Raw genomic sequence first — 19,475 nt, 5'->3', positions numbered from 1 at the left:
GAGGACAGCAGTCGAGCGCTAAGGGAGCGATGATAGATTTAGTCAAATGGTCCACCAAAGTCCCGATACGGTACATAAGGTGTGCACGAATTGACTCCTAACTATTTCTCAAATAAAACATTGTTCAGTACATGAGGTCGTTATCCCAGGAAAAATCTTAATAGCGTCAACTAGCTTTGGGATGCGCCACAGCACAGCGACATCTATTGAGTTTTGTGTGTAACAGATAAGTTGATCTTAGTACTAACATTGTTGTTTGTTTTTTACATGTTTGACTACTTATTTACAATCTTTACATTTACTAGTTACTTCAGTAAAATATACAAGTTACGGGAACCGTGTCCCATGATTTAAATATTTAAACATCGAGGTTCAATATCACAGTATTGATACCCGTGGCGCCATCTGTTGACGTACGGCCAAACTAACAATTTGACGAATTTTATCTAAGAGTTACATATTGACATGGTTACTATAAAATTCTAGGCACCCGTTAACATATGTTGCACTAGGTTTTAGAATTTTAAGTCTACGGGAACACTTAAATATTTGCTAAGTTCACTCGGAAAACCAGTACCGGTGGCGCCATCTAGTAGCGGCCCGTTAAACTAAGCTTGTTTGCACTGAGTTTATACGTTTTGGTAAATGTTCGCGTTACAGTCTCCCCCTCTGGAACTGCAGTCGACCCGGCGCAGTGACAGGAAAGTCGACGTTGAGTTGTAGTCAGTGTGGGAGCACGTCCGCGTTCATTTCCGGTTGCTGGTACAGGGGTAGTCTCTGGGTCTCCCCCTCTTCCATAAGACTGTAGGTGCGTTCCGTAGTGTTTAGCTACTGCACACTTCGGGCAACTGCTCCTAACAACGCCTGGCGTACCGCACCCATAACAAGTGTTGACGGGCGGTGGCGGAGACGGCGCTGGCGCTGCTGTCGCGGTTGTCGCAGTACAGGTAGTGGTTGTGGCTGGTGGCAGCACTTCAACTTTCACCGCTTTTCGAGCGGTCGCTTGTAGAGGCAAAGTACGTATTGCGTCATTGGGACGTTTGAAACACGTAGCCGCTGTCAGGAACGTTTGCACGCAGGCAGAATCTCGCTCGCCGTTGCAGGAAAACGTACTTTTCGCAAACGAACCAAACTTGGGTGGAGTTGGGGCTGGTCCGACAGCAGACGCTATGGCTCCTAGTAGCTGCTGGAATTGGCTTTCTGTCATGCTCACAGCCATGGCTTCCTCCAAAAGTTTAGCTTTTCAACGAGTAACCACAGACATACGACTCGCTACGTCACGGCACGGCCTCGAGTTGGGCGCCAGATGTAAGGGGATGAAAACTCCGAGAGGGGTGGGGCGTGCGCGAGAGCGTAGTGAAAGGCGGCGTGTAGCAGACTTAGGCGTTTATTTCCAGTCGGCACTATGCTAAGTACTTAAACTAGGTATCAAAGGCCGTACAGCGTCCTTGAGGACAGCAGTCGAGCGCTAAGGGAGCGATGATAGATTTAGTCAAATGGTCCACCAAAGTCCCGATACGGTACATAAGGTGTGCACGAATTGACTCCTAACTATTTCTCAAATAAAACATTGTTCAGTACATGAGGTCGTTATCCCAGGAAAAATCTTAATAGCGTCAACTAGCTTTGGGATGCGCCACAGCACAGCGACATCTATTGAGTTTTGTGTGTAACAGATAAGTTGATCTTAGTACTAACATTGTTGTTTGTTTTTTACATGTTTGACTACTTATTTACAATCTTTACATTTACTAGTTACTTCAGTAAAATATACAAGTTACGGGAACCGTGTCCCATGATTTAAATATTTAAACATCGAGGTTCAATATCACAGTATTGATACCCGTGGCGCCATCTGTTGACGTACGGCCAAACTAACAATTTGACGAATTTTATCTAAGAGTTACATATTGACATGGTTACTGTAAAATTCTAGGCACCCGTTAACATATGTTGCACTAGGTTTTAGAATTTTAAGTCTACGGGAACACTTAAATATTTAATACCAAATTAGAAGCCTAAGCACGTCGTTACCAGACTAAATTCATGTGCATAATCGATTAGGTACTGAGTAGAGGGCTCATAAATTATATGTCCGCGGCTCTTATCTGAACAGTTAAAGCCGGCTCAGACTCTTATATTCTCCGCAAGTTTACTATGTCCATTTTTAACAATAAGTACTTCTGATAATATGTTCATTGTCAAAATAGATATTTAAAATAACGAATATTATTTTTTTGGTTTACATTTTCTTCTATTACGATTGTATAAATTGTCAATTTGTCAGTCACTTCTTAATGTGTCTGACTCTGACAGTAAATGGAAAATAAAATACCTATAATAACGAACTTATTTTATTTAAAATAGTTTTACTTATTTAGGTGGTTAATATGTATTGTTTGAAATTCCCCGCGTCGGAACTACTATTATGCTATTAAGTTGTATCCTGTTGATTTCTATTTATGTATTCTTATACCAAGAACATCATCGCAAACTCTTGAAATAAAAGAGGCCAGTTTTACGATCCAGTCTGCGTAATTCACGTAGCAGGCGTTTTACTGTAAACTTGAATATTGTCTCAATCAAAACATTGGCAGCGAGACAATCGTGATTGTTCGCGCAACTAATTGTAGAACACATTATTTGAAATGTCAGACAATTAAAAAGCTCATTTCATTAATTGGTCTTTACTGTAGCACGGGCTATAAGATGTAATAACAAACTCAGGTTTAAAAGTGGAAAATGTCTGCCTTGGGTGAGACTTGAACTCACGGCCTCTGGTTCGATACTCCAGCGCTCTGCCAACTGAGCCACCAAGACTTCAACCAAGCCAGCGAAGCGAGCTTACGGTAGATGTCGCTACGGGTCCCATTGACCTTAGTAGTGGAAAATTTCGCTGGCTTGGTTGAAGTCTTGGTGGCTCAGTTGGCAGAGCGCTGGAGTATCGAACCAGAGGCCGTGAGTTCAAGTCTCACCCAAGGCAGACATTTTCCACTTTTAAATTTATTCTAAGCCTAACGGCATCGATTGCAGATGTTTCTGCTAATCAGAGGTTAAAACTCAGGTTTAACTAGATTTTCAGGGGTCGTTCATCGAATAATGGCTGTGAATGAGCTTTCCGTTTGGCTTCGATTATTAAACTGTTAAATAAACATTTTCACTACCTAACAAGTAAGGCCGTTTTCACATTATCCGATCCGATATCGGATGTGGGAAGGATTTCAATAGAAAAAATCCAAGATGGCGCCTGTAATGTATGGGATATCGGTCCGACATCCGATATCGGATCGGATAATGTGAAAACGCACTTAGGCTGTACGAAGAATTGCGCCTTTATCTTTTTACACACTTGTTTATTGTGTGTTTAATATCTGTGTGACTAATATCTACTCAAAACATGGAAATTATTTCCTTTAGTTGGAACTATCCCGCAGTCAGAATGGCATCCCTCCTCCCTGTATTTCTCTCGCGCAAGAGGTATGTGGCGGGTGCCTTGCGTACCTGCAAACCTGCATACAAGTATTCGGACTGAATTATTATAGGTACTTATTATCCGTACTAATATTATAAATGGGAAAGTGTGTGTGTCTGTTTGTTTGTCCGTCTTTCACGGCAAAACGGAGCAACGAATTGACGTGATTTTTAAGTGGAGATAGTTGAAGGGATGGAGAGTGACATAGGCTACTTTTTGTCTCTTTCTAACGCGTGGGAAGCCGCGGGCAAAAGCTAGTATTCTATAAATTAATGTAGCGATAGGTCAATCTTGTCAAATCACCTGATTGACGCAGAGTCCCCGTCGGCAGCCCACGAAATTAACTGCGTTGGCTGGTTACCAAACTGTAATCTATATTTTTATTTATTGACGTCTTTGGTTGCTAGACTAATATGATTATGCGAGACATACCTACTCGGCCAGAGTCCCCAAAATTTTCTGTGCAATGAATACTATATTGTTAACCTACGGACGAAATGGTGCATTTTACTCAAGTACATTTTATTGAACAACAAGATTCCCATGTGAAATGAAACCCATATTTTATTTATGCTCGGTCTAAAAGATGCATGCCACTGTGACATATAGATGACGCGCAAAGTCTGACTCGAACAAGTGAGCTACGAGTCGTTTAGAATTATGAAAACAGCCCAAAATATAGACGTCTCTTGCAATAATTAATGGATCTAAAAATAAATGCATTCTGAATCCGAAATGCAAGTTAAACTAAATCACATAAAACATTCAGATTTAAGTGCGCAGCAAGCATATTTCTGTTCAAACGTAATAAATACAACCTTATTTACTACGAGTTAACCAACTAGTAAGAATAGATTAGATATTACACTGTGCTATTAGTTATGTGAATTGTTCCCGAAGCTTCCGTTTTTAGGGTTCCGTACCAAAAAGGTACAAAAGGAACCCTTATGGCACAATATAATAAAGAGTACTATAGTACAGTATGGCCACTCCCGCTCCCCGCTGAAAGTGCTGCCCACCCCCTCTCGGTTACCTCACAGTTACCGCCTGTCAAAAACGCGAACAGTCGACCTGTCATATTTCACTCATACAAGCATAGTACGCGTTCACCTACACGAGCTTAGACTGTGTGCAGGGAACGCGCCTCTTTCATATATTTGATCGCCAGTGTCCGAGGTGTGCTTATGGTGCGACTCTGTCCGTCCATCTGTCTGTATGTCTGTCTGTCTGTCACATTATTAAATATCTCGAGAACTACCTACGCTATCACATTGAAATTTGGAATATTTATGAACATGGTTAACCTCTACAAACTGAGAGTATTATTTTTTTAAATTTATTAATATTAATTACAGAAATTGGCCAAAATGACCACCAACCCTACGTTTACCAACATAAATTTATGAATTGTTTACCAAATATGGCTATTATAATGAATATTACAGGAAAAATAAAATCATACACGTATCTTGTCAATGTGGTTGAAGATGTAAGAAACGGCATGGAAAATTCGAGAGTAACGGTGTTGGTGCTCATTGATTTCTCCAATGCGTTCAATGCAGTGGATCATGACTTACTTGTTGCGATTCTTTCTCATCTGAAAGTCTCGCCAAAATCGACCGAGTGGTTTGTGTCCTACCTTGCTGACCGTGCTCAGGCAGTCAAATCCAGTTGTTCCTTATCTGCCTGGTGTGATTTGAACACTGGAGTACCACAAGGTGGGATTCTTTCTCCTCTTTTATTCTCCGTCTTCATTGATCAAATCACCTCCAAAATCCGTAGCTCTTACCACTTGTATGCAGATGACCTGCAGCTGTACACTCAAGCTCCTGTAGAAGACATAGACTCTGCCATTTCGCTGATTAATGACGACCTGGATCACATAGCTGAATGGTCCAGTAGCTTCGGTATCAGCGTCAATCCAGCGAAATGTCAGGCTATTGTTTTAGGAAGCCAACATCAGCTGGTAAAGCTCGGTGCTGTTGCCGTTGCACCGATCCTGTTTGATGGCACCGTCATTCCAATATCTAAGCAAGTGAAAGATCTCGGCCTTGTTTTAGACTCAAGCCTTACTTGGAATGACCAGGTATCTGAAGTCAGTCGTAAGGTGTGTGGAACGCTCCGTTATCTTTATAAATTTAAGAATTTTCTTCCAGTCGGTACTAAGAAATTACTCGTGCAAGCGCTAATTTTACCAGTCATTGACTATGCAGACGCGTGCATGACCAATATCTCACAGGAGCATCTCAACAAACTTGACCGTCTTATTAACAATGGCATTCGATTTATCTTCGGCCTACGCAAATACGACCACATTTCTTCATATCGTCGCCAGTTAAATTGGCTTTCCATTCGTCGTCGTAGGTCTTTTAGAATCCTGAGCATGTTATTCTCCATTTTGTTCGAGCCCTACTCTCCCAGTTATCTGAAATGTAAATTCACTTTCATTACCCCCCGTCCAGGCTGTGAACTACGTTCCTCCCGCTCTCTCAAACTCTCCATTCCTTCTCACCGTTCTGGTTTCGTCTCTAACTCCTTCGCCGTCGAGGCAATCCGCCTTTGGAATTTCTCCCCCTCTCTATTCGACAAGCCCCAAGCAAACTCGTTTTCAAACGACTGCTCCGCAAGCATCTTCTGGCAGAAGAATTCAAATAATGTTCACCATCATATATGTATATGTAATTATATATATTAGTCTATCTTTATATAAATTTATATAAGTATTAGTATTCAACCTGAGTTTAGTAAATTTATGTTTGATGTCACGATTATATTTGTCTCTGTTAGCTATTATTTCTCCTGCGCCAACATATATGTCTCTGTTTAACCCAATGGTTGACTGGTAGAGAATGCCTTTTGGCATTAAGTCCGCCATTTGTACATGTTTCTTTAGTTGTGCAATAAAGTTTAAATAAATAAATATCTTGAAAACTTTCTTTTAATTTATAAAAACCTTTCAGATTTACATTTTCAATTACAATAGAGGGTACATGGTTAAAATCGGTTCATGCAATAAATAATTATCCCATAAAAATAATCTTCCATACTAGCTCGCGCACATTAGTTTACTCAGTTTGCCGATAGATGTCACTGTACGTTGAACGCTCATTACCTACATCGCGTTTTTCCTGATTAGATGAGGTCGGTTCAGGAGCGTCCCTTCGACGTCGTAAACTATTGAAGTCGAATAGTCTTGACTTTTTGGACGTTGTTTAACAATAAAATTGTATATTAAAATTTTACTTGTTATGTGGGAAATTGAGTCTTGAGGGATTTAGTCAAGTCTGTAGTTATATTGAATAACATTTGATGATTTAACTATTGATAGTTTGTACGGAACCCTCGGTGGGCGAGTCCGACATGCACTTGGCCAGTTTTTTTTATTTTGTAATATTAATCCTATGTTTATTTTCATGTAATGTACATTATAAGATTTATAAGGCCCACCACATACATCACATACAGTTACAAGTACTGTATCTATGTTTAATTTGAACATTGTTCTATAAGTAAATTGGTACAAATTTTGTTTGTTTTAAAGATCAATACAATAAAATAAATATAATTATAAATTAATTATACGAAATCTGGACGATTAGGTTTATAATTGATTCCGTTTGGTTTTGCAAACGCTCCTCGCATACGAAATACAAGCATGATTCATTAAGTATGACCTAATTGTCCGTCCAAAATAAACAAGTCTAATGTATCCGTGTTTGTTTGCACTGCAACATGAGCACTCCTTGGGCTGCTAATGTGCTAATACATAGTACTGTCGAAATAGAACATTTCGCAACCGGAAGCGCGAGTTATGGTGCCGTAACATTCACATTGGCTGTTATGGGATGACATTATAATTTTTTCCCGTCACTAGCTCGGAAACACGTGTTTTGTCCTATAATACCAGCGGGCAAAAACGCATTTTATCCACTAGTGGGTAAAGTAATTTGACCTTGAATAAAGTCAATTAACTGCTTTAAAATTGATAAAAGTAGGTGAATCTAGTAATAAAGATGATTTACCACCTGTGGAACTACTGGAAGCAGTGATAAACGCACTTTTTGCGTTGTAGTTTCCTCGCTATAGTGAGGGGAAAAGTTTTGGGTTACACTCGGGTGCAAATGTATTTTACTTCTCGTGTGTTAAAAAACTCGCAAGTTCAGTATTCTATTCTCACTTAATTCTTTCATAATTAATTCTTAATAATTATTAATTCTTTCACTTGCTCGTTTTTCAATTCCATACTCGGCGTTAAAATACAACTTTGCCCCCTTGTATAACAAATAACTATTACACATTTATGTCTAATTTTGTTTCCGGGTTATTTTTGCCGAACACTGCATATTATTATGTGACTTTTTCTAGTAATGTGTTGCTTAAAAACAGGACATATATAAAAAAATATAGGGCTCTTCTGCCCAATCTGAGGTCTTTGTATATCATAGGTACAGTCCGTAATTATCCAGCTTTTAAATTAGTTTCTAGATTCACAAGCTTTAGATAAGTTACATGCTATATATATGGGGGTGCAATGAGTTTTAGTCTGAGTAGTTTAAACTTTAAATTTTTACTTGCGCACTGCGGTATACCTAAGTGTTTCACGTCGTCTAGTTGGCACTGTGATCGCGCCCCCTCCTTCCCTCCATAACCTCCATTTCAATTTCCCTCGCGTCTCGTGGATCGGCGCCAGTTTTCCCGAAAAATGCATCGAAGAAAAAATATCACATTTATACATAGCTTGCATTTTCCTACACCTACACGTTACATAGAGTTGATTGTTCAATGAAGTGTGTATTTATACTAACACAAACAGATTTTGAGAATGGGCGCTGAATGCAATGAGCATTGATAAAAACAACCTCGTATGAGTGACCCTGAAATAATCGTAAAAACACGTGAATTCGTGCATATTAAATTTTTATAAATGTGCCCAAAGTCTTTGTTTGTACTTATACATGATGATTTGATGAACATGTTTAAATCTAAAACTTGAGAAAAAATTAAACTATGTAAATGCCCACTTACATGTTATCTACATAAATATTTGTAACTGCTAAATAATTATTTATTTTTAATAAAACTTAAGTCTTAACCTACTCTAAAAGCAGGCAATTTTGACTGAGCGTTAGCGAAGCCTCAGTTTCGGCTTAGCAAAAATTCTTCCGTATATCCTGCTGTTATATGTCAATCGTTTAACGCTTCGTCTCTGTCGCGATCGAAACGCCACGCCAGTCCGGAGAAAGTCACTACCTATATACTATTGTTTTAATTGGTATATAAATCCTTAGAAAATAATAAGTAGGCAAATATAACTAGTCCATTTTTCCACGTTTTACAATATTTGCATTATTAAATAGAGTGTCCACCGGTTATATATTATGGTAGGCGTATTCAATGGGTGCATGTAGAACTCAACATCATAGTGTTATAATAGGAAAATGGAATAGTTACAATTGCCCCCAGTCGAGATTTGCCCCGCTGTACCTTAGGTACAATTTATAAATTTTGAAACTTACGTATCGTGCAAAAAACCCATAAGTTACAAAGGCTATTAGGTTTTTGATCTCTACACGCAGTTCACAGTTCGAATGGTGTTTAAATTTGATAAGCGGCATTAAATAGATCTGCTCTACTTTATAAGCCAATTTCATAATGAGTATCCAAATAGCTTGATAGAGCGATGGCTGTCACATTGTGTTATTTTACCAGACACGCGGCATTTAGACATCAACTTCGAACAAGCGTTGGACGTGAAAACTTCAGGGCAATCGGAGCTGTTATTAAAATAAACAACGTAAGGAGCGGATCTTCTTAAAATAACCACTTCCCGAAAGCTCCATTCAGTTAAAGATATTTCGTTAACCGGACGAAAATAAAGGAAGTAAATGTCGGCGTTGTTACAAAATTATGTTGCAAGTAGTAAAAGTAAACTTATTCCTGTAAAGTACTTACATAAAACAGGAAAATTCAAAGCGTTAAGACTCTGTGTTAGGTAATAGGTATGACATATCTGTAAAATTTGAGAATATCTAATAATGGTGTTAGATATTCTGTTACAAGTCAATAGCTGAGAAAACAGAAATTTGCAGATGCAAGGATTTTAACAGTTAATGGATTCTTCTAGAAACTAGCATACCTTGCTCCTATAAAATTAATATTTAAAGTAGCTGTTAAAAATCCAGTAAATCCCTGCTCGCTGCTGACGCAAGGCGGGGGCGTCTGACGCATCACCGAAGGAATCGGCTGCATCACATCACATATGATACTAATAAGTCACTTCGAAGCAAATCATTTTAAACGTGGAACGTTGACCTGATCATTTGTGTAGGTTCGGCGAAGTGACATTTATTCTAGATTTTATTGCCAATCTGAAAATTATGTTAATGTTGTTCGATTGTTGGCACTAGTGCTGGTACTATAAAATCTCTAGGTGATATGGGAATTTTATTAGTGACATTATACCGGGTGTCCCTAAAACCGCCAACATGAAAAAGGAAATCTATATAATCATGACATTTTTTAAATAAAACTTTAAGAAATTAGTACACGGATGACAGCTTTATGATATGATTCCAATACTCGTCTCTGGTCGTATTAGATTCAGATATTATTGGATATAAAATGTAGGCGACCTGTCAAATTAAGGCTCCAGATGCTGATATGTGCGTCATAACTGTCATTAGCAATGATGGCTGTTCAAAGTAGAACTATGCCAAATTTTCTATTAATACTGCAGTTCGCACATAGCTCAGAATTCAGGGCGCGTCTCACGCAACGTCGCGCGTGTTGTGCGGGTTAGGACTAATTCGATATATAAATTCCATTAGGATGCAGATGTTCAGATATTGGTTTACACGCCCACCAAGACAATAAGTTTAGTACGCATTTGCCATACGCTTAGTTGAATCGGTAATTCCCATGAGGAAAAAGCACGCCCGGGAACTACAACTACTGAAAAATTATGTCCTTATAGCGTTTTGAAAAAAAAAAGGTATAAACCTAAAACCGTGAAACTTGTACTTCTAGTATTAGGGTCATGTTAGGCTGTTTAGATCCTCTTGCCCTGTTTCTTTTTGGAACATCCTGTATATCTCAAACGGCAACGTTTTCGCTCATCCAGCGTGATTTTTTTGGATAAGCAAATATTTTAATTTTGTAACAAGGTAATTGACACAAAATCTTAACAACTCGTACTTATACGTAATTCTTAAAGAAGGTTCATCTTTAAGAATCACTTTATCCATACCACATAAAAATCTGGCAGTTTTTGTGTTTATTGCGAATATATAAACAGACACAGATAGGCGCAGCAAAGGATTTTGTTAACCGCCGCCTCAAATTTCAAAGAAGGTGGTTCTCAATTCATCTGTTTTTTTTTATGTTTGTTCCACGATATCTACGTCGTTACTGGACCGATTTTTTTTTTATTGAATGTATATGCTTACACATTGGTCCCATTTTTATCAGAACCCAGTTCTGATGATGGAATCCTGGAGAAATCGAGGGAACTCCTCAAATCTGAAACGCATACATATGGTGATTTTTGTGATTTTAAAGGAACAGCATGCATTTACGTACGGAACACTGACATTTAGTGCAGTGGAACTGCTGATGATGGTCAGAACGGAACTCCTCAAATCTGAACGGCACACGTATAGTAGGGTGGTTCACGAATGTATGGAGAGAAAAAAAAGGTTTTTTATTTTCGCTCCCCAGGTTTTTTCTTGTTTCATTATGATCAAAAATTGATATGTACCAAAAATTAGCTTCTTATTGGCTCATTTAGAGGTTGCGATGATTTGCAAGTAGGAGCCCATTAGTATGGAAGTCGAAAATTTTCAAATTGTAAAATCAGCAAATATGTCCGGCGCAATGCAAGTAAGACTCATTTTCGAATTCGTATTCCGGTGTCTGTTCGTACTAAGTCACATTTGGTGTTTTTAGACATCAAAATGCTAAAAAATGCACAAAAATTGGCTAAAAATTGTTTATTGTTGACTTTTAAGGCTTCACACGTTCAACCTAGTCCATCAACATCGCACAAAAAATAAAGTCCAATAATATGTTATCATCGAAGATAAAATGCCTATTTTCTATATGCTCTAGATTTTTTACTATTTTGTACCAAAATGTTGAAATTTTATATGAAAACTGAAAAATCGTCAAATCATCGCGACCCCTAAACACTACTTGATCTCGCTGAAATTTTGTACACTGACATTTGGGATCAAATCGAGTAAAAAAAGCCCTGGGGAAGAAGAAAAAATAAAAAAAATATTTTTGGAACCACCCTAACGTATAGTGACTTTGGTATTTTTATAAGAACAGCATGCACTGCATCCAGAACAGTGACATTTGGTGCAGTGGAACTGCTGATGAAGAACAGAACGGAACTCCTTAAATCTGAACGGCACGCTTATAATGATTTTGGTATTTTTATAAGAACAGCTTGCGTTTACGTTCAGAACAGTGACAATTAGTGCAGTGGAACTTCTGATGATGATCAGAACGGAACTCCTCAAATAGAATAGTCATATTTATTTGTTAGGAGATTTGTTCTCTTTGTTATGCTTACATATTGAGTTTTCAAATTTTGTCAAGCTCGATTTTTTATAATCGGATATCGGATTCATGAGGAATTGAGGAAACTCTTCAAACCTTAACGGTATACGTATATTCATTTGTGTTTCCATCAAATAATCAAATATTTACATTAAAAACAGTTTTAAAAAATACCTACACATTATTACATAATCCAACATTCGCAAGTACCTTTCACCAGAACCCTAAAAGCGGCGGTTTTTTTCTTAAAAATTATTTTACAAGATCTAGTGATGACCACACTACAAATCTACTAAGTCTACTGACAGAGGAAAATCCAGGAAAAAGTCTACGCGATGAAACCAAAGCCGAAATAGGTCGTCGTGGTCGTCCCATGCAATTTCGCTTACTTTAAGCATTTAGAAACTAAAGTGCAAGGAACGCCGAGCCTAATATTACAATGTCAATTCCACGAAGTTGTTCATTCATAGCTCGAAATCGGGCCAGCTAAGAATAGTCTGCACACGTAATGTAGGATTTGCGAAAGTAATGACAAATCATTTCAGACTGAAGCATTGCGACTTGTAATATTTGATCTATACTGCTGAGATTAATTTTGTTAAGACCTAGTCAAAGATAGGGCACTACTGCAACCGTGTAGATATAGCAAGAAAGTGTACAAGAAGCTTATTTTCACTCTAAAATAGGTTATTATGGGTTTGACTTAGATTTATTATGAATTAAGCAGTGTGCCCCGTGTAATTTTTCTGGTTGAAAAACCTTCGCTTTTCTTCGTCTTCCACGAAACTGACAGAGCATATCCATAACAAACGCAAATTAAATTAATAACTTGTTACGGTTCGAGTAAGTTACCAGGATGTTCCAGCAGAGATGTAGTGGGCCTTCCTACCAAATTATCTATATATTGAAACATATTCTCATAAACTGCCTTGCGTCTTGGTCATTATGGTGTATGTCAGGTGAGCAGTTTGCGTAGGTTAATATTATGTCTGTGTACATAGTAAACGTCAGGCGGTGAAGATATGTACCGTAGTGATAAAATGTCAGCTATATTTCAACAAGAAATACAGCTTTTTACCATGGCATTGGCAAAAAAACTTAATGGAATAGCTTTTCAAACAACGTTCCTTTTTAGCACATCTTGTATTGCTTCGTCGTTATACTGACTCTCATTACGTATAACAATCATATCGAAGCGATTCTGATTTTGATATTTATTTGCAAATACTATCATGAAGGGACACGTCATAAAGTAGATGCCTGAAATTGTAATAATCTTAATTTAATTGCTGTTAAATAATTTTATTGATGAACGTGTAATATTTATAATATTATTAATAAAATGTCTATGTCTATGTCTATGCCCAAGTGCCGCGACGCCTTTTACAATTTTAATCATAACGTTGGTTTATGTATGTATTGTAGTTCTGCGATACTTACTTCTGAGCGCACAATCTAGCGTACTCAGCGGTATACTGCTTATATCTTGCAAATATATAAAAATCAAGCAAGACTTAGTCGCTGTACATATATGATCGCATTTATTTAATATTTTACCTTACACCTCTGCGATACTTTGCGCGTTACCCAGGAAGCCACTTACATGTTTCAAATGAATAAAAATCAAGCAATAGTCGATTTACATGGCGGGTTATATTAAGAGTACTATTATAGAATAGACCGACGGAGAGCGTACGTGGGCCGCGGGTCTATTTCCGGAGCCATAGAGACGGCTGCTACGGCGTGTAAACGTCGTGGCGTCTGCTGCTGATATATGTTAAACATATTCAAAATAACGAGGAGATCGCCATAATTATGATATTTCATTGAATGATTTATTATGAGTTATAATAGGTATACTTATCCAAATTTTACGATTTCTTTTTAATTTTCTTAGTTCATATAAAACACATTTTCAGCGGCTTCTTCGGCAGCGGCACACCAAATTCAGCGGCTAAACAAACTAGTTTAGCTCCAACGGCTATTAGCTGGCTGGAAATAGTTAGCCATTTATGTACATACTTGCTTTTGTGCGCGGCTTCGCCCGCGTTAGAAAGAGACAAAAGTAGCCTTTGTCACTCTCCATCCTTTCAATTATCTGCACTTAAAAAATCACGTCAATCCGTCGCTTCGTTTTGCCGTGAAAGACGGATAAACAAACAGACACACACACTTTCCCCTTTATAATATTAGTATGGATTTACGTATGACGAACACATGTTAAGAAAAATATACAAAACATAAATTTAATTAACAAAAAATAAGACCAGATACCAAAACCAGATTTTAATATATTTACCGAGGTGGTTTATACTGACCATGTTAATACATAACATAAACCCAAAGGACAGAACCGTAGAACTAGTTCACGATTTTGCCGTTAAAATTTCAGATTTCTACGAGGGATGATCCAAAAGTAATGATAATGAGTATTAAAACATAAGAATATGAGTATCCTTATATTCTTATAATTAAAAGTAACTCTTTTGTGATTTATTTACATATTTTAATTTTTTCATTAAAATTTTTTTGCTCCCTTTAAAAAATAAAGTCTAGTCTAAATATCATGTCAGTAAGCACTTCACTTCATTATACTTCAGAGTAGCAATTATATTACAATTTTATTTAAAGGTCGGGTATACAATATTAATGGCCCTTATACAGCGCGTAAACGTAATAAGGGCGATAAATGAAACCAGGCGTATAATTCAATATTGTTATCATTAATTAAGAGGTGTTTTTGATTTAATCTTAATTTTCACCCAATAATTAATTTTTGAAAAAAATCTCAGCAGCAATGTACTGTAAACGTGGTTGCGATGACAATCAATGACAACTGTCAACGAGCGTTTAACGGGAGTGTGTTTGCATTACGTTGCGGGCCGAATTAATTTGTATGGATAAAAAAAATATTTCAATTTTAAGTAAAAGTTATCTAATTACATTTTATACGTCCTATACTCACCACCGTTAAGAGGTTCGCCCGTATTAGGTTTACACCCTGTATTGCCTTCACTATGAGGTATGTCACTTGTAGCTTTAAATACACCAACTTGAGCAGCACCCTCGGCAATTGGAGGGTTCGGCCCTGTCGACTGTAATTTTGAAGGCCAATAATATAATTATTTTGTTTTTGTTTAAAATTTTAACTAATCATTTTTTTTATATGAAAATGGTTGTACGTTCTTCTTTAATACCAAAGTAATTTTTTTCCAATCTATATCCTCAATTTTCGCGATAATCTGTAAAAATCGTGAACATGATCCAAAACAGCACCTAGAATTTTGTAGGATACCATATCCTTTGAAAATTTATCTATACGAACTTTTTTTATTTCTGTCACTAACAAGGATAAACCCAGATTTAATTTAAAGTATGATTATTTTTGATATTCATGTCAGAAATTAACTCACGACACGTCAAATATTCATGAAAACATGCTCTTATTTTATGGTTTAAGATATTTTATTCTCATAAGATTTACATAATAAATCACTTACTGAGAAAACATAATATTATTGCTTATATCTAGGTAAGAGAGTAGGTTCTTAAAAAACCGGTTAATAACCGACACTTTTCCTTCAAAACCGGTTAACCGGTTATTAACCGGTTTTGAGGATTTTTAGTAAATGGCCGTACTACGCAATAATTACCATTACCTTTAAGAATTCTGATGTTGATGATATCGTAGCAGGTATTACTTGCACGATGAAGATCATTTTGATCCAGTTTTTGGAAATTTGGTAAATGCGGAAATTGCTAAAAAAGGCTTGTGTGGTTTGAATGTGATTCGTCAGTTGCGTATTCTAGGCATGTCGCGAAGGTCTACAGCTCCCAGAGCCCCTAGTAAATCTAGTAATACAATCAATTGATGTAAGAAAACCAAGATCTCCATTTTACCTTTCTTTTAAAAAATATAGTTTGAAATATACGGTAGACTCCGGTTACAACGACGCTCAAGGGACCGCTGATATTACGTCGTACTAACCGGATGTCGTACTATTGTGACTTGTTTAGTTAGAAAAGTCCTTTTTAGTATGCGTGCTTGCTCATCATTTGTAAGTAAAGCTAGTTTATACGCAATCGAAAAATACAAATTGGGTTCTATTTAGCTTATAGAGGTAAGATTAGTCCCGAAGCGAACAAATTGTTAAAATTTTAAAAGCAATACTCCAAAAAGTTACTTGGCCACAATGTAATCTTGCTACTTGTTGTAGGCAAGACAGGGGGCCGTGCTTGGGTGGAAGTTGTTTCCTCAATTTACTAGTAAAACTAAAAACGTTGTCGCTCGTCGTTGCAATCGGACTTGACGGACGGATTCTGTGTAAAATGTGTCGTAAAAAACGGCTGGTCGTTAAAATCGGAGTCGTAATAAACGGATGTACTTTCATACTATCACATACGAAAACCAAATAACTACCTGTGCTTATGTCGTTGTAAGAGGTTGGACGTTAGGTCTATGCGGAATCGTAATATAGGTACTAACCGGACTCTACTGTATTGTATAAAATGTATAATTGAGTAGACTCGGGACTAATTTTTAAAATAAAATCATTACAGATAATAATGTTGTCAATGAAACGTAATGAATAAATCTTTATTATTACAAAACATTAAATAATTACGTATTTTTGAACCTTTTAATGCCTAATTTTCCAAATTTTGAGAAATAAATACAGTTTCGGTTATTAACCGGTTAGAGACTATAAAAACCGGTTTTTAACAGAGGCCAAAAAGTTTCGGTTAACCGGTTTTTCGGTTAACCGGTTAACCGGTTTGCACACCCTAAGAGAGGGTAGCATGCAAAACTGCGAGTGACTACTTACAAGCAATCATGGTAACATGCTCAGTGCAACAAACAAGTATTGGGCCAGTTAAACTGGGACTTTAAACATTAGTTAATTAGCGGTCGTGCATGCTTTATTTCATAATTCATTTTTATATTAAAATATTTGTAATATAATGTATTTTTATATAATTATATGATGTATCGATATATTCACCGAGTACAGCTACTACTATTTTAAATATTCGAATTGACTAGGTCTTACAAAAATGTTATTAATCATGCTAAGTATGATTGGGGAATGGGGACTAAATCAATCCGTATTAATAGTTATATTATATTCAAATATTAATTTATATTCGATATATTTATATTTTATTTGGCATTTATTTATCAATTTATTTATTATTCATTAATAATTTATAATATATTTGGTGTACCTTTTATTTATTTCATTTATTTATTGATATATAACATAATAAAACATTAGGGACATAAAATTATCTTACAATAAAACTATTAAATCTAAAATTAAACTTAAAATAAAATAAAAAAAAAATTTCGTATCCTTGACATGTGTCGCCATCTAGTTCAAAAATGAATAGTACCTACATCGAGCGAAAGAATTCTCAGCCTTAACAACACAACTACTCCACACGAGATGGCGCGCATTTCGCCACAAAAACTCAAATAGTGTATTTTCTATTCGTTTTAGCCTTGACCTGTGTCGCCATCTAGTGTTTGCAATAAATAGTACTTACATCGACCGAAAGAATACAGTACAACTACTGCACACGAGATGGCGCGCGAAGAAAAACGCATGAAAACTCGAAAATTCGCGTTTTCCGGGACCTAAGGATAAGTTAGACCGATTTTTCACCCCCAAAAACCCCCACATAACAAATTTCTGCGAAATCGTTAGAGCGGTTTCCGAGATCGTCAGTGTAAATAAATATATATATAAATAAATAAATAAATAAATATACAAGAATTGCTCGTTTAAAAGTATAAGATATGTTTGCGAAAGGTTTAATATTTTAGTTTCTTTGTATATGGTACTACTTGGTGTAAGATGCTTATAATTGAATAATAATTTCACAATTTTATTTTGAGCGTGTTGTAGGGTTTTTAAGTTGGATTTAGCTGCAGATCCCCATATTTCTATTAGATAGTCCAAGTGAGGTTTTACAAGAGAGTTATATATGGTAAAGCGTGCTTTATTTGGCTCTTATTTTACTGAAAATTTTCATCCCCCACCTTGTGTCAAATGAATGTAGTCAAAACTGGAATTATGTAATTTCACTTTAATGAGTACTGCTACACGGACAAGGAAATAAAAATTAAATCATGATACAGGAACATATCCATTACCATTACTTTTGGATCACCCCTCGTAAATATAATCCAAATTTGTCAGTAGCATTCAGCAAAACTTTACCTACCATTCCGTTCCCCGAAAGTCAGTGCAAACTGCTAAACGTGCTCCTGTCAGTCATCGCCTTCGCCGCGGCCGCATTCTGCTGTCAACTGTCCGTTTATTTTGGACGCTTTAGGCATTTCTCAGAACACGGACATTGACCTGCTACTCTTTACTGGAAACTTGCTAACTGAGCTAGACTTTCTGGAGTTTCTGTCTGAAACTCACGGTTGACATACTTTACAGCAGTCGGTACGAAATAGAAAAGTTTTAACTGTAAAGTTAGATTTGGCGTAGTCGTGTCGAATTGACTTCTATAATCTATAGCAAATATAAAGCACGGTGTCAATAAGACGGGGTTCTAGGGTGTCCTAAGATTTCAATTGGTTACCGTACCTATCTCCAATGTATATTTATTTAAACATTATTGCACAATACAAAAAAGGTACAAATTGCGGACTTATAGTCAGGTGACATTATCTACCAGTCAACCATATATATCTACGTCACGATAATTAAAAAAAAAACAGCAATACGAGCTAAAACGTATTTGGTACTAAAGTAATAAGATCAACGCTCCTAAATATTTAAAGAAACACGAACACCAATTTTCTTTATTAGTAACTAAATAGAGATGCATCGGCATGCACACAATTCTCCAGGTATTTGAAGAATTTCAGGAAGAACACAAATAGGTTGACATCACGCCAACATTTCTATAGTTTGTTTTGCGTGGAGACATTTCTCTTCAAACGTGCTTAATGACTTTGCCTTAAGATTTACGAAGACCATTTGATACCAACTAGGTACAGATCAGTATCTATTCTCTAGAATCTGTTGTCTTACCTACAAGAAATTGGGCGTTTTATTAAGTCTTCCAATAGACTCTCTCTCGGACTCGTACTTATACCTGGATTCAATTTATTTATTTATATTGACCGTGATTAAGTACCTAATATTTTATTATTTCCGACACAGTTACATAATATTATGCATCTCGGGAATCGCGGGTAACTCAAGTCTAGTGGCAGAAGAGACACTAACTGTGAATGATTTTGATTTAACATTATTACTTACTTTTCTTGCAAAGCAGTCAGAAAAGTACGGCTGGCTGTTGTTCTATTAAAAAACCAGTAAATAAGCATTTTTGAAACTACGATCTAATTGTAGTTCTGGTGCCGTAGCCGAATGGCATTTCTGCGACGCGAAACGAAAACGAAACGCCGCGAAAGGTAGTC

At 36.7% G+C, this 19,475-nt stretch overlaps 1 protein-coding gene and 1 long non-coding RNA gene across 2 annotated transcripts in view; both read left to right on the top strand.

Moving 5' to 3' along the window:
* The window catches only part of LOC125225590 (muscle-specific protein 300 kDa-like), a 201,227-nt gene that overhangs the window by 28,749 nt on the left and 153,003 nt on the right, over positions 1-19,475 (top strand).
* On the top strand, positions 197-11,666 carry LOC125229636. Its single transcript, XR_007177430.1, has 3 exons — positions 197-210; positions 5,505-5,507; positions 11,131-11,666. It is a non-coding gene; the product is annotated as an uncharacterized LOC125229636 (long non-coding RNA).

Source organism: Leguminivora glycinivorella, chromosome 1, assembly GCF_023078275.1.
Source record: "Leguminivora glycinivorella isolate SPB_JAAS2020 chromosome 1, LegGlyc_1.1, whole genome shotgun sequence".
NCBI classification, from domain to species: Eukaryota; Metazoa; Arthropoda; class Insecta; order Lepidoptera; family Tortricidae; genus Leguminivora; species Leguminivora glycinivorella.
This window is presented reverse-complemented; position numbering and strand designations above follow the sequence as displayed.